At 47.0% G+C, this 13,492-nt stretch overlaps 1 protein-coding gene across 5 annotated transcripts in view; it reads right to left on the minus strand.

Annotated features, from left to right (window-relative positions):
• Positions 1 to 13,492, minus strand: part of LOC309525010 (G-protein coupled receptor 22-like) — a 40,330-nt gene that overhangs the window by 24,967 nt on the left and 1,871 nt on the right. The gene's annotated exons all lie outside the window — the stretch shown is intronic.

Consider the following 13,492-nt stretch of genomic DNA (forward strand, 5'->3'; position numbering starts at 1 on the left):
TTGAAAAGAAATAAATTATAGCAGCCCAAGGGAGAGGGGAACCAGAATACACCTGAAGTTCCGGAGAAACCTTTTTGCTCTTCAGTATGGTACCGTTTCGGCGGGAAGGTAAACGGCGTTTCCGTGCGCTGCTCTGGTTCGCCAGAAGCGGCTTAGTCATGCTGGCCACATGACCCAGAAGCTGTATGCCGGCTCCCTCAGCCAATAAAGCGAGATGAGCGCCGCAACCCCAGAGTCGGCCACGACTGGACCTAATGGTCAGGGGTACCTTTATCTTTATTCTCCTCGCTTAAATTATCTCTCTAAAGCTGAAATTTGCTCCATGGGCATAGGAAACATACCTGCATGCATGTCTCTTTAAATAAACACATGTGATCTGTCTTGCAGGGCTGTTGTTTTAGGATAACATGTTCTAACCTCCTCTCCTGCTTTCTTTTAACAGCAACAACGAGGTGCAGAAACCAGCAGGCATCATTTTTCACAGTGTGTCTGTCTGCACACCAAGCAACTGTTAACTGCACACTGGCCAGTTGAAAATCTGGTAACCCCCAGATGAGAAAAGGATTGTGAAATAATTTGCATATTTAAAGGATGCAAAAAACCAAATAAGTGGTAGGTAATGGCTGAGGAGATAAGACCAAACAAACTTGTCTATTACTTTAAAAAGAAAAGAAAAGAAAAAAGGCTGCAACCTTGTTCATATTTAGTAGGGTTTACTCCCAATTATCATCACCATCATCATATATTTATAACATAACAAATAATTTCTATAAAAACAGCCTGGCATCAGCCCTTTAATTAAAAGCAGTCAGTTCCCAAAATCCTGTTGGAACAAAAATAATCTTGTCGGTGGAAGAACAACATGGAGGGAACCAGTCTAGCTTCACTAGGGAAGGAGTACTGCAATCTGGGAGCAGCCACTGAGAAGGCCCTGTCCTGCATCCCCACCCTGTAAGGGTGGTGGGACCAAGGGAAGGGCCTCCCCAAAGATCTCAGGCAGGTTTGCATGAGGGAAATATAGTATTTTAAATAGCTTGGATGCAAGCCATGTAGGGCTTTATAAAAAAGTATGCATAGGATTGCAGCCCTGGAAAACCACTGAGACTTTAGAATGGGATTTCCCACAGCCAGGGAGTACAGTCGTACTTCGGCACCAGAACACCTTGGGAGTCGAATGTTCTGGCTCCCGAACAATCGAAAACTGGAAGTGAGTGTTCCAGTTTTCAAACGTTCTTTTGGAAGCCGAACATCTGACAGGGCTTCTGCGGCTTCCAGTTGGCTGCAGGAGCATCCTATCAGAAGCCGTGCTTTTATTTCTGAGTGTTTCGGAAGTCGAACAGACTTCCGAAACGGATTCTGTTCGACTTCCAAGGTGCGACTGTACTGTACTTTATCAATGCTCTGAGTTCCTCTCCTCTTCTTGTACACTCATCCACATCAGCCATTTACAAAAATACAGTGATACCTTGGGTTAAGAACTCAATTTGTTCTGGAGGTCCGTTCTTAATCTGAAACTGTTCTTAACTTGAGGTACCACTTTAGCTAATGGGGCCTCCCACTGCCGCCGTGCGATTTCTGTTCTCATCCTGAAGCAAAGTTCTTAACCCAAGGTACTATTTCTGGGTTAGCGGAGTCTGTAACCTGAAGTTCACGTCTGTAACCCGAGGTACCACCGTAAAATAAAATAAAATCTGAATGCCATTTTTTAAAAAAGAATGAACTGTATTATGCATACAGTAACATTCGCTCCTTACCATGGTGTGATTAGGGTCTTTGTGGTTGCAGAATTTCCAAATGCCTTAGCACAGAACTGCAAGGGCCTCTGCTTTTAAGGTTAAAGGAAGCATACCCCCAGCTTCTTTCCCCCATTCCAGGACGCAGTGTCAACTCACCCTCCCCAATATGTGTTTGCATGTAAATTAATACAAAGCCTTCAAAGCCTGGCACCACAGCAACCTGCTAATGAGGCTAATGAAGCAATGTCAACTGTGTCTGCTTCAAGGATAACGAGCTCAGCAGCCGCTCATGAGGCAAGACAGTGTACTGTGACACACATGCCTCGAGGGCTGGGCAAATAAAGCCCGCCTGGACCCAAGGAAAGAGAGGGATGATTGTCTACTCTTCATTTCCCTGGGGAAAGGGAGTTTTATATCCCATGGAATTTAGAGAGGGAAATCATATGCTGCAAAGCTCACAATGCAGAGGAACCCTGACAGAGCCTCCTGCAAGAAAAGGGAAATCCATTTCATCTTAAAATATCGAAAAGATGGGGATTAATACATGGAAGGATGTGAGATATTATTATTATTGTTATTATTATTATTTTACAAAACAGCACTTAGATGCTGGTAAGAGATGGTGGACACTAGCACATCTCCAGTGAGTCAAATGCCAGCTTTCCCCAGAGAGATGAATATTTGCTACTTGTGCCTTTTAAGATGAAGAAATGCAACGGAAGAACCAGCAAGGGGGAAGTTAGAAAGAGCTGGGAACTGTGCAGGAGGCGGCGTTTCCACAGAGTGAGCCGAAACTATTAAGAGTGCAATATTCAATTAATCAGCTGCGATTTCATTGACTAGAAAAGACCAAATAATCAGCAGGGGATTTTGATTTATTTTTAAATACAAGTGCGTACAAAAACTGAAGATGGCAAACAAACCCCGTCTTATTAGCATTTCCAGAGAGGAAATTAGTCTCTCGTTAGTCTCAAACAAGCATCTTTGTTAGCGTTAAGTCTCTTGCAGCAACAAGTACAAAGGATCTGGTGGCACCTTAAAAGCTAAGAAATTCATCGTGGCATAAGCTTTCAGGGATTCAAGATTCCTTTGTCAGATCCATGAAGTGGAATCTTAGCTGGCAGGTATATAAGAGAGAAAATGGCAATCCAGTAGTTTAAAGGCAATTCTTATTGGAGGCGTTTTATTTGTATTGTGTGCAAAAGGGGTGGTGGTGGTGGTTTCTATGAAGGTATAATAATAATAATAATAATAATAATAATAATAATAATAATAATAATAATTTATTTATTTATACCCCGCCCATCTGGCTGGGTTTCCCCAGCCACTCTTGGCAGCTTCCAACAAAATATTAAAATACAGTAATGCATCAAACACTCAAAGCTTCCCTACACAGGGCTGTCTTCAGATGTCTTCTAAAAGTCTGGTAGTTGTTCTTCTCTTTGACATCTGGTAGGAGGACATTCCACAGGGCGGGTGCCACTACCGAGAAGGCTCCCTGCCTGGTTCTCTGTAATTATTATTATTGGTAGTAATAATAATAATAAATTTATTACTTATACCCTGCCCATCTGGCTGGGTTTCCCCAGACTCTCTGGGCGGCCCCCAACAGAATATTAAAAACACGGCAAAACGTCAAACATTTAAAACTTCCCTAAACAGAGCTGCCTTCAGATGCCTTCGTGATACATGCACACACGCGTGCGCACACACACACAGACACACACATCATTTGGAAGCAAAAGAAGTATGCTTTGTTTCACTAGTTTTGGTTCCCTCCATATGCAAATTCAGAAATATTTTGATTAATCAGTTAATCAGCTGCAATTTATAAGATTAATCAACTAAGTTTTCTTTAGTGACAGGCCTACTAATTACCTGAGGGAGTTCCCCCCCCCTTAGTAGTGATTTACATCTCATGAATTGGTAAAGAAGCCGTGCCGTGTACAAGGAATTCTTGAAAGCAAAGCACTGTAAAAGGTACATAGGTCTCCTGAACAAATTGAGTGTCTGTACTGTATTAAACATTTCACAGAATCGTAGGGTCAGAAGGGTCATCTAGTCCAACCCCCTGCGGTGTAGGAGTCTCAGCTAAAGCATCCCCAATAGGTGGCCATCCAACCTTTGCTTTAAAACCTCCAGAGAAAGAGAGTCCACAACCTCCTGAGGGAGTCCATTTCACTGTCAAACAGCTCTTACTGCCAGAAAGTTATTCCTGACGTTTAGTTCAGAATCTCCTTTATTGTAACGTGAAGCCACTGGTTCGAGTCCTACCCTCCAGAGCTGGAGAAAACAAGCTTGCTCCGTCTTCCATGGGACAGCCCTTGAAAGATAGCTCATAATAGCAATACAGTGGCACCTCGGTTTTCGAACAGCTTAGTCCAAGAACAACTAACTTGGAACCTGAACGCTGCAAAACCGGAAGTAGGTGTTCTGGTTATCGAACTTTTTTTCAGAAGCCGAATGTGCTCCATTTTGAGTCCCCCCGTGTTTCCTGTTGTGCTGCTAATTTGAGCCCCCCCCCCATTGTAATTCAAGCTTTCCGTTTCTGATTGCAGTGTTCTGAGGTGATATTTGGAGTTTATATTTGGTGCTTTTGTTTTTGCTATTTATTTTGCATTTTTTGTTTTGAGGCTTTTTCAGTTAATTTGTTTTTGTAATTGTGTGGATCACAGTTCAGCTACTGACTGACTGATTGATTGATTGATTGATTGTCTGTGGAAATGGATAAAAGCCCCCCATCCAAACAATGACTATCATCAGTGCAGGTAAGAAAAAAAATATTAATTTTTATAATCTACAATACTGTTTTATTTATAGTATAGTACATTGATTACTGGTTTCATTTTATGGATCAATGGTCTCGTTAGATAGTGAAATTCATGTTAAATTGCTGTTTTAGGGGTTGTTTTTAAAAGTCTGGAACGGATTAATCCATTTTGCATTACTTTCTATGGGAAAGTGTGCCTTGGTTTTGGAACAAGTCTTCCGGACCGGATTAAATTTTAGAACCAAGTTGCCACTGTACTGCACCCAGGGTCAGAGGCTGTATACTTCGTTGAATATCAGTTTCTGGGAATTTGGAGAGGTAGAATGCCACCCCCCCATTTCTTTTTTTTGGGGGGTGGGTAGGCCTCCCAGAGGCATCAAGTTGGCCACCGTGGGAGCAGACTGCTATGTGGGCAAAGCTCTCCTTAGGTTATCTAATAATTTCCTTAGCCAGATGGTCCACAGTAGCAGTCATTTAAACTATCTGGAAAAGCTGTGTATATTTATCCAAGCGAGGTGACAGAGTTAGTTGCTATCTCAAAAATTTGTGTTCCATGTGGCGAGATAGTTGCTATCACCCATTATTAAACCACTTTCTCCTTTTGATAATCCTGTACTAAACTTATTCTGTGTTCTGCCAGGTTCCCGATATGCCCACTATTCCAATCGTCTCATTTCGTACCAAGCACTCCAGTTCGTCAAAAAAAATGGATGCACCGTGCCATATTAGAAGCAAAAAAACTTGTTCTGATGAATTGGAAGAGCCGCAAAAAGATTCCATTGAGCACATGGATTGACAATAAGGACTAGCCACATACGAACGAATTGCATGTCGACGCAAATTAAGAATGGATAAATATGAAGAAATCTGGAAGGAATATTTAAGCGATAAGGCGGTGGTGGGAAGTAGGGGGATGAGAGGTGGGAAAATATTGTTAAAAAGGTGTAGTCATAGGTACAGTGGTACCTCGGGTTAAGTACTTAATTCGTTCCGGAAGTCTGTTCTTAACCTGAAACTGTTCTTAACCTGAAGCACTACTTTAGCTAATGGGACCTCCTGCTGCCGCCGCGCCACAAGAGCACGATTTCTGTTCTCATCCTGAAGCAACGTTCTTAACCTGAAGCATTATTTCTGGGTTAGCGGAGTCTGTAACCTGAAGCGTATATAACCTGAAGCGTATGTAACCCAAGGTACCACTGTATATCAGTACTCAAATCTGAAATGTTAAATTGTGTTATTGCGGTTTTTGTTGTATGTGTTTGTGGTTGTTGTTTGTATTGAAAAAACGATTAAATAAATTAAAAAATACCAAGCACTCCAGTTCCCCCACCATGGCTTTGGGGAGAAGCCTTTCCACACCAAGCCGAACAATACTCTGTCCTGCTACTCTCTGCACTGGCTCAATGACGGTTGCAGCGCTGCAAGCATGGAACAGGGACACTGCAGTTAATATTCCAGGCTAATCCAAAATGAAAACGGTATATAATCCTTTGCACGGGCCATGAAATGATCTGGCTTGGAGCCCAACTTTTTTCTTTTTTCTTTTTTTGAGACTGGCCTGGGCTGCTCTCTTGTCGAAAAGAACATCCAGGTTGCTAAACAAGGGTTAACAATGATGGCTGCACTTGAGTGCTGCCTTTTCCCCATTTAGGACACCAGTCGATCCCTCGCCTTTCACGTTGCGCAACTGAGCATGACAGAAACAGCACAAGGCAAAGGCAGCAAGGTGTGCACAGGCTGGCGGGGGGGGGGCGGCCTGGGGAGGGAAGGAATAAGCAGAGTTTTAATTTAACCAAAACAATTACATGCGCAGAGATTTCATCAGTAATGACTTTTTCTTCTTCTTTAATCCTTCGAACGAGGCAGCACTTTGTGAGAGATGGAGGGGGGCCAACGTTTCTGCACAAAAGTGTTGCGCTCTAGTTCTCGCGCAGCCAAGGTCACCGTTGAATACCTTTCCGTTCCAGAAAAAAAGACCAGCCTGCAGGTGACTGAAAGGCACAGTATGGCTTGTGACGAGTGGACCGGCTTTCTTGACCTAATTCAGGACCCGGGTAGGGAACTGGCTGCCCTCAATGAGAAACAGCCAAGCTGTTGGGCAGCGAGTGCCAAAATGGGCGTAGCTCAGGGGGACAGAACCTGCTTTGCATACAGAAGGTTCCAGGTTCAAGACATGGCATCTTCCTCAGGCCAGGCTGGGGGCATGAAGCTCTGGAGGGTTGCTGCCAGTCAGTGCAGACAGCACTGAGCTGGGTGGACTGAAGAATAAGAAGAGTTTTGATTTGATATCCCGCTTTATCACTACCTGAAGGAGTCTCAAAGCGGCTAACATTCTCCTTTCCCTTCCTCCCCCACAACAAACACTCTGTGAGGTGAGTGGGGCTCAGAGACTTCAGAGAAGGGTGACTGGCCCAAGGTCACCCAGCAGTTGCATGTGGAGGCGCAGGGAAGCAAACCCAGTTCCCCAGATTACGAGTCTACCGCTCTTAACCACTACACCACACTGGCTCTCATCTGATTCATTGTAAGGCAGCTTCCCATCTCCCTATTCAGGGTGCAAATGTGTTGCACAGTCTTCCAGTGCTTGATGATGGGCCAGGATTGGCGTGGTGGCGCTGGAAGGGGTTTCTAGAAAGTATTCATATGCCAGCTGCACCAAGAACCCCACAACCCACTTTTCACAGGTTTCTGTTGCAGAATTTTGTTATGGGAAAGCTCTGGAACACAGCTGAGCTTCTGCAGCAAACATTCACCGATTGCATTTATACTTCACCTTTTCCTCCAAGGAGCTCAAAGAAACGTGCATGTTTCCCCCACCCCCAATCCTCCTCATTTAATGTTCACAACAGCCCTGTGATGTAGGACAAGCTGAGAGGCAGTGTCTGGGTCAAGGTCACCTAGCGAGCGCCAGAGCCAGGTGGGGATTTGAACCCTGGTCTCTCCCAGCTCCTGGTCTGACACTCTAGCCAGTATACCACACTGTCTCTTTACAGTGAAAACCATTTGGTGGATGATGCTCTTGAGCACACCCCCTTTGACCCAGTGTGCAATTAACACAGTGAAAAGGAAAAGGCTTCCAGCTGGGTTAGTATGAAACTGCATACTATATAGACCATCGTCTAAGGCAGGGGTCAGCAGACGTTTTCAGCAGGGGGCTGGTCCACTGTCCCTCAGACCTTGTGGGGGGCTGGACTATATATATATTTTTTTGGGGGGGGGAATGAACGAATTCCTATGCCCCAAAAATAACCCAGCGATGCATTTTAAATAAAAGGACACATTCTACTCATGTAAAAACACGTTGATTCCCAGATCAGCAGGCCAGATTTAGAAGGTGATTGGGCCGGATCCAGCCCCTGGGCCTTAATTTGCCTACCCATGGTCTAAGGTTATGGGACTCTTATGCAGAAAAGCGAATGAAATTTGACTGAGCGCATCCTATGTAAATTGGAGGGGGGAGGGGCCGTGAAGTAGGCTTCAGGGGATGCAATGCAGCAAGCTGTCAATCACTCAGTATCTGAAAATTCCATTCTTCGCCCCCAGCAAGTGGAAGGAGACCAACTATTAACGGGTGTTGAAGTGACAGAGATGAGACAGAGCGGGAGAAAGACGGGAGCGAATACTTGCTGTGTTATATTGGTAAGCGGCATCATCTGCGATGCATCCCACACAATGCCTTGTTCTTCTTAGAAACATGCAAGATTTCCCTGTTGTGGACCCTCAAACTCTACTCCCCTCTGCCCCAGCCCTACACTCCAGGAAAAGGAGAGAGATCTGTAAAGCCATCCAACCCCCCCCCCCCCAATCTCTCTGATACTTGGAAGGAACCATGAAACCAATATGTACCATTTAGGGTCCGTGCGCGAGCTGCATTGTGTGTGTGTGTGCTTTATGGGCACTCGGCTAATGTGCCGAATGACCCCTGGGCATAGACACAGACTTATGAAATAAGGATGGCATTCACCGCTCTGCACGGCCCATTAACCCCCATGCTGCCCGCGGAGGCTCATAGACCGAACCACAAGAGGAGATGATCTGCTGTGAAGATGATGAAATCTGTCTAGTTAGACCACCACCACTTGAGCTGTCCAAGTACATATCTCTGCCTTCTCTCTGTGTGTGTGTGTGGGGGGGGACGGACGGGCGGACCGTAACAGCATCCAGTGCAACTGACTTTCGGGGTTGGTCTGTTGTGTGACAAGCACACAGAGTGCAATGAGATTGAGTGTTGGGGGGGGGGGGAGGCTCGGTTAATTTCATTGTACACAGGTTGTACATTGACAATAAAGGTATTATTATTATTATTATTAGCTCACAGTCCCACCTTCCCATTTCTTAACCCAGTTACAAAATACATATGAATCCCTGTAGAGTTTAGACAGCAGGACTGTAACTGCTACATAACCCTATACAGTGGTACCTCGGGTTAAGTACTTAATTCGTTCTGGAGGTCCGTTCTTAACCTGAAACTGTTCTTAACCTGAAGCACCACTTTAGCTAATGGGGCCTCCTGCTGCCGCTGTGCCGCCGGAGCACGATTTCTGTTCTCATCCTGAAGCAAAGTTCTTAACCTGAAGCACTATTTCTGGGTTAGTGGATTCTGTAACCTGAAGCGTATGTAACCTGAGGTACCACTGTACCTCTCTCGTCAGCAGCTACACTTTGGAGAAGGTCTGAATCAGAGAGGCTAGTGCAGTGTTTCCCAGACTTGGGTCTGCACCTGTTTTTGGACCAGAACTCCAATCATCCCCAGCTAGCAGGACCTGTGGGCAAGGATGATGGGAACTATAGTACAAAAACAGCTGGAGGCCCAAGTTTGGGAAACATTGGGCTAGCATGTGTGTAGGCTTCTGGCACAACCAAGAACCCTGATTGCCAGGGCCAGACTTTAAAAGATTCCCCAGTTATGGCTCCCTGCCCAGTGCTGTTGACAGTGCCCTTCCCATCAAAGTCCCCATGCAGTATGGCTGCTGGCTGCCAGTCACTCAGCAGTCACTCATATATGTGTTAGCCCAGCAACACTTTTTTTATTGCCAATGAGCTTCCACTTAGCCCTGTTCTGTGGCAGGCCGCCGCCATCTTGAATTCTCCCAGGAAGCAATGCCTGATGTCGGTACTGTAGTGGATTGATAGCATGAGACAGGGATATACGCACACCAGCCTTCAAGTCTGGGCCACCCTACTCAGGCAATTGCCTGGATCACCTACCCAAACCCAATTTCTATATTGTTTAAAAAAAGGTAAAGGATCCTGGGACAGTTACATCCAATCGAAGGCGACTATGGGGTTGTGGCGCTCATCTCGCTTTCAGGCTGAGGGAGCCGGCATTTGTCCACAGACAGCTTTCCAGGTCATGTGGCTAGCAGGACTAAACCGCTTCTGGTGCAATCTCTAAAGTGATTGTCAGGTTTTTACAGGCAATTAAGTATACAATCTTTATGCAATACAGTGGTACCTCGGGTTACATATGCTTCAGGTTACATACGCTTCAGGTTACAGACTCTGCTAACCCAGAAATAGTACCTCAGGTTAAGAACTTTGCTTCAGGATGAGAACAGAAATTGTGCTCCGGTGGTGCGGCAGCAGGAGGAGGCCCCATTAGCTAAAGTGGTGCTTCAAGTTAAGCACAGTTTCAGGTTAAGAACGGACCTCCGGAACGAATTAAGTACTTAACCTGAGGTACCACTGTACTTAGCTGATTTCTGTTTTTTAACCTTTCAATGGCTTTATTTATATACAATTGTTTGTAAACCACTCTGGTTATTATTTTTTAATAGATAGTGGTTTGGAAATATTTTTAATATATAAGTAAATAAATAAAATAATGTGGACTAGAACCCCCATTTCCTAGTCCATAAGACCACATTGAAAGATTGGGGAGAAATGCCAGCCACGTACCACCTTAACTGTGAGAATGGTAGGGAGGATTAAAGCGCATTAAATATTCAGAATCTTGACTATCGAAACCTGTAGAATAATTCAGGGAGGCAGCGGCAAAATGGTAAGAGCTATCCTTATGCTCAAGGCTGGACTGACTCCAGAAATAAACATCTCCCCCTTCTCCCCTCTCCATTAACATGCGTGGCAGTGGGCTACAAAGGAAGACCAGGAGCCTGGCAGCCACAGAACCACAACATCAATGCTAACACAGTATCAGGGCACCTCCCAACCAATCAGTTATCCTCCCAAGCCCTGCAGCTTGGCAAAGAAACATCATTATCTTCATTTTATAAGTGAGGCACAGAGTGAGATTGACTTGGCCACGTTGGAAAAATGAGTCTGCTCTAGAGTTGCAAGCAATAATAAATCAAAGACAGCCAACTCCCTCCCCCAAAACACACATACACTCAACAGAATACACTTTTCACCCACGGAAGACTAAAATCTGGACTCCTAACTCCCTACATATTCCCCTTTCCTCACCCAAAGACATTTCCTAAGTCAAATACTAAGACAAAAAGAGACAAACGGAAGCCCCAAATCCTATTCCCTGTCCTCCCACCAACTATGCCTTAAAACCCACTTTTGGAAAATTACAGGTGCCCAATACATATATCGAAATGTGCACACTAAGGCCGATTTCTGTTCAGAGATCCAAAATGAGACATTGCACTTCTCAGGGCAGAGAAACACTTCCCACACAGGAAAAAGCTATACTGTATGTAGATCACCTCTCAATTGCCTATAGATAATCTCTTCTTACAGCCAGCCAACGAAGGATCCTAGACACAGGCACTTTGTGTTCTAGTGTCTCTCCGAGTCAAACACAAGCACAGCCATGCCTGGTGCCCCAAGGTACGTTTCACACATTGCTCAGTGAACGCATGCTCAACAGGCAGATGCAGCCAACCACGTACCCCTGACTAGCATATATGCCTGTTTGCAAACATGTCTATTGCATCCACATCTTGCAATTTAGGTGTAGACTTTTAAGCCACTCAGAGCGTACACCATGCACCTAAATCGTAAGATGCTAAAGGAGGCTTCGGTATATAAAACTCCCTTGGTGCGACACAACTAATTAAGATTACAAAACAAAGAAATGACGAAGATTAAAGCACAGAGATAAGCAGCCAGAAACCCAATACAATCCACAGCAAAACTATACCGTAGAACAAAAATACAGAACATGCTGAAATGTTCAGGCAACTTGGTGGTGGTGGTGAATCTTTGCTTAGTCCTGGACTGGCTCCAATCAAGTAGGAATTATATAGACTGGGAGCCACAAACAAAAAGGTGCTATTTCCCCCTCTGGTTACCTCCCACCCACCCTGGGATGGTGGGCCTTGTGGGACCCAGGGAAGCACCTTTGATAAGAGGCGTAAATATGTAATGGTTGAAGAGGAGCTGGGATAGCTCAGTCGGCAGAGCATGAGACTCTTAATGCCAGGATTATGGGTTCGAGCCCCACCTTGGGCAAAAGATTTCTGCACTGCAGGGGGTTGGACTAGATGACCCTCGTGGTTCCCTCCCAACCCTATGATTCTGTGACTGAGATTGCAATGGCGGAGTGGAAGCATAGCTGGCGTCTGTCTCTGGTTCATTTGCCCACCCTTCCCTGTTCTATGTGGAACAAACCCCTGGGCAGAATCTTGGCCCCTGCATGAAGGGGGGAATGGCAAGGACTATGGGGCAGAGAGTCGCTGGCACCCATAAGGTGGCAGGCCAGCAGAGGTTTGCCAAGGGGTTTCCAGCTAGTCTGGCACCTCCAACCCAATCCTCATCTGCTCCCTTCAGAGGATGAGGGAGTCTCATTGGCCCCCATTTCCCTCCTCCCTCAAAGAGTGGAAATCTCTCCACCTCAAAAATTAAAGGCTTCCGAGATTGCCCCACAGCCAGGGGTGCCAACTTGGATAAATATTGGGGAGGTGGCAGATAAACCCCGCCCTGCGTAATAGACCACATGATGGGGCGCATCCACACCGTTTGAATGGCAATGCCCATCAACTTTAGGGCAATGCCCATCCATTTTATAGGGGAGGGCCCACAGCACCTCCCCAAGAATCCAGGCTGCTACTTCCTTCGAAGTAGACTCGGCTCGCTCCAAACCTACCCTCTCCCATCCCTTCCAGAGGAGGCCCAGGAATCCCAAGCTAAGCTGCCACTCCGCCCCCTCGACTGCCCTGAAGTCACGACACCCCCGCCGCCTCCCCTCTCTCCTCGGTCCCGGCTTTTAACCCGCCCCTTCCTCCTTCCAGGCAAACAAACAAGCAAAAAGCGCGGGCGGACTCCCCCCTCTTCTCCATCCTCCCTCGTAAGTCCCGAGTGCCCGACGCCGGCCCAGCCCGGACGGAGCCACGTCCACCTTAGAGGGCAACGCGCCGCCGCCCCCGCTCCTGCTGCCCAACCTGCCCGGCTGCCCTCCCCGCTCGCGCAGAAAGCCGCAGCCGCAGGTCGCTTCCCAAGGTCAGCGGGGAAGAAGCCCAGAGCTGCTTCCCGGCTGCTGCCAGCCGGCCCGCAGCTCCTCGCCTTCCCGGGCTACTCCCTCGACCCTCCGCGACGAGGGAAAGCCAGAGCTCTGCTGGGAAGCCCCGACGACGAGGCCAGCGTGGCGCCAAAAGGGGGACAGCAGGTGGGTGGCGGGCAGAGGTGGCAGCGGCGTCTGCCCCCCGCTCTTTGCGCAAGGGCAAGACTTCGCCTGAGCTCGGGCACCTGTTTACAAACGCGAGGCTCGCCCCGAGGCCATGGTGCCTCGGAGCATGTGCAGAAAGCGTCTCTCTCTCTCCAACGGGCACCGTTCTCCTCCCACCTAAGCATGTCCCCCCGAAGAAAGCAGCCTCCTGACGAGGGACGTTCCTTGCGCGCCGACCCCCTGCCTTTCTCCTAAGCCAGCCCGGGGGGGGGGGGGAGCGTCCCTCCCTTTCTCCCGGCCGTCCCCCTCCCCTCCAACCGGGCTCGTTATCCCGTCTGGAACTCTTGGGCATTTGCAGCCCCGGCCTGGCCCGCCTTTGCGGCCGCGGACATCCCTGCTGCCTCCCGCGCCCGT

Source organism: Podarcis vaucheri (genome assembly GCF_965113315.1).
Source record: "Podarcis vaucheri genome assembly, chromosome: 2".
Taxonomy (NCBI): domain Eukaryota; kingdom Metazoa; phylum Chordata; class Lepidosauria; order Squamata; family Lacertidae; genus Podarcis; species Podarcis vaucheri.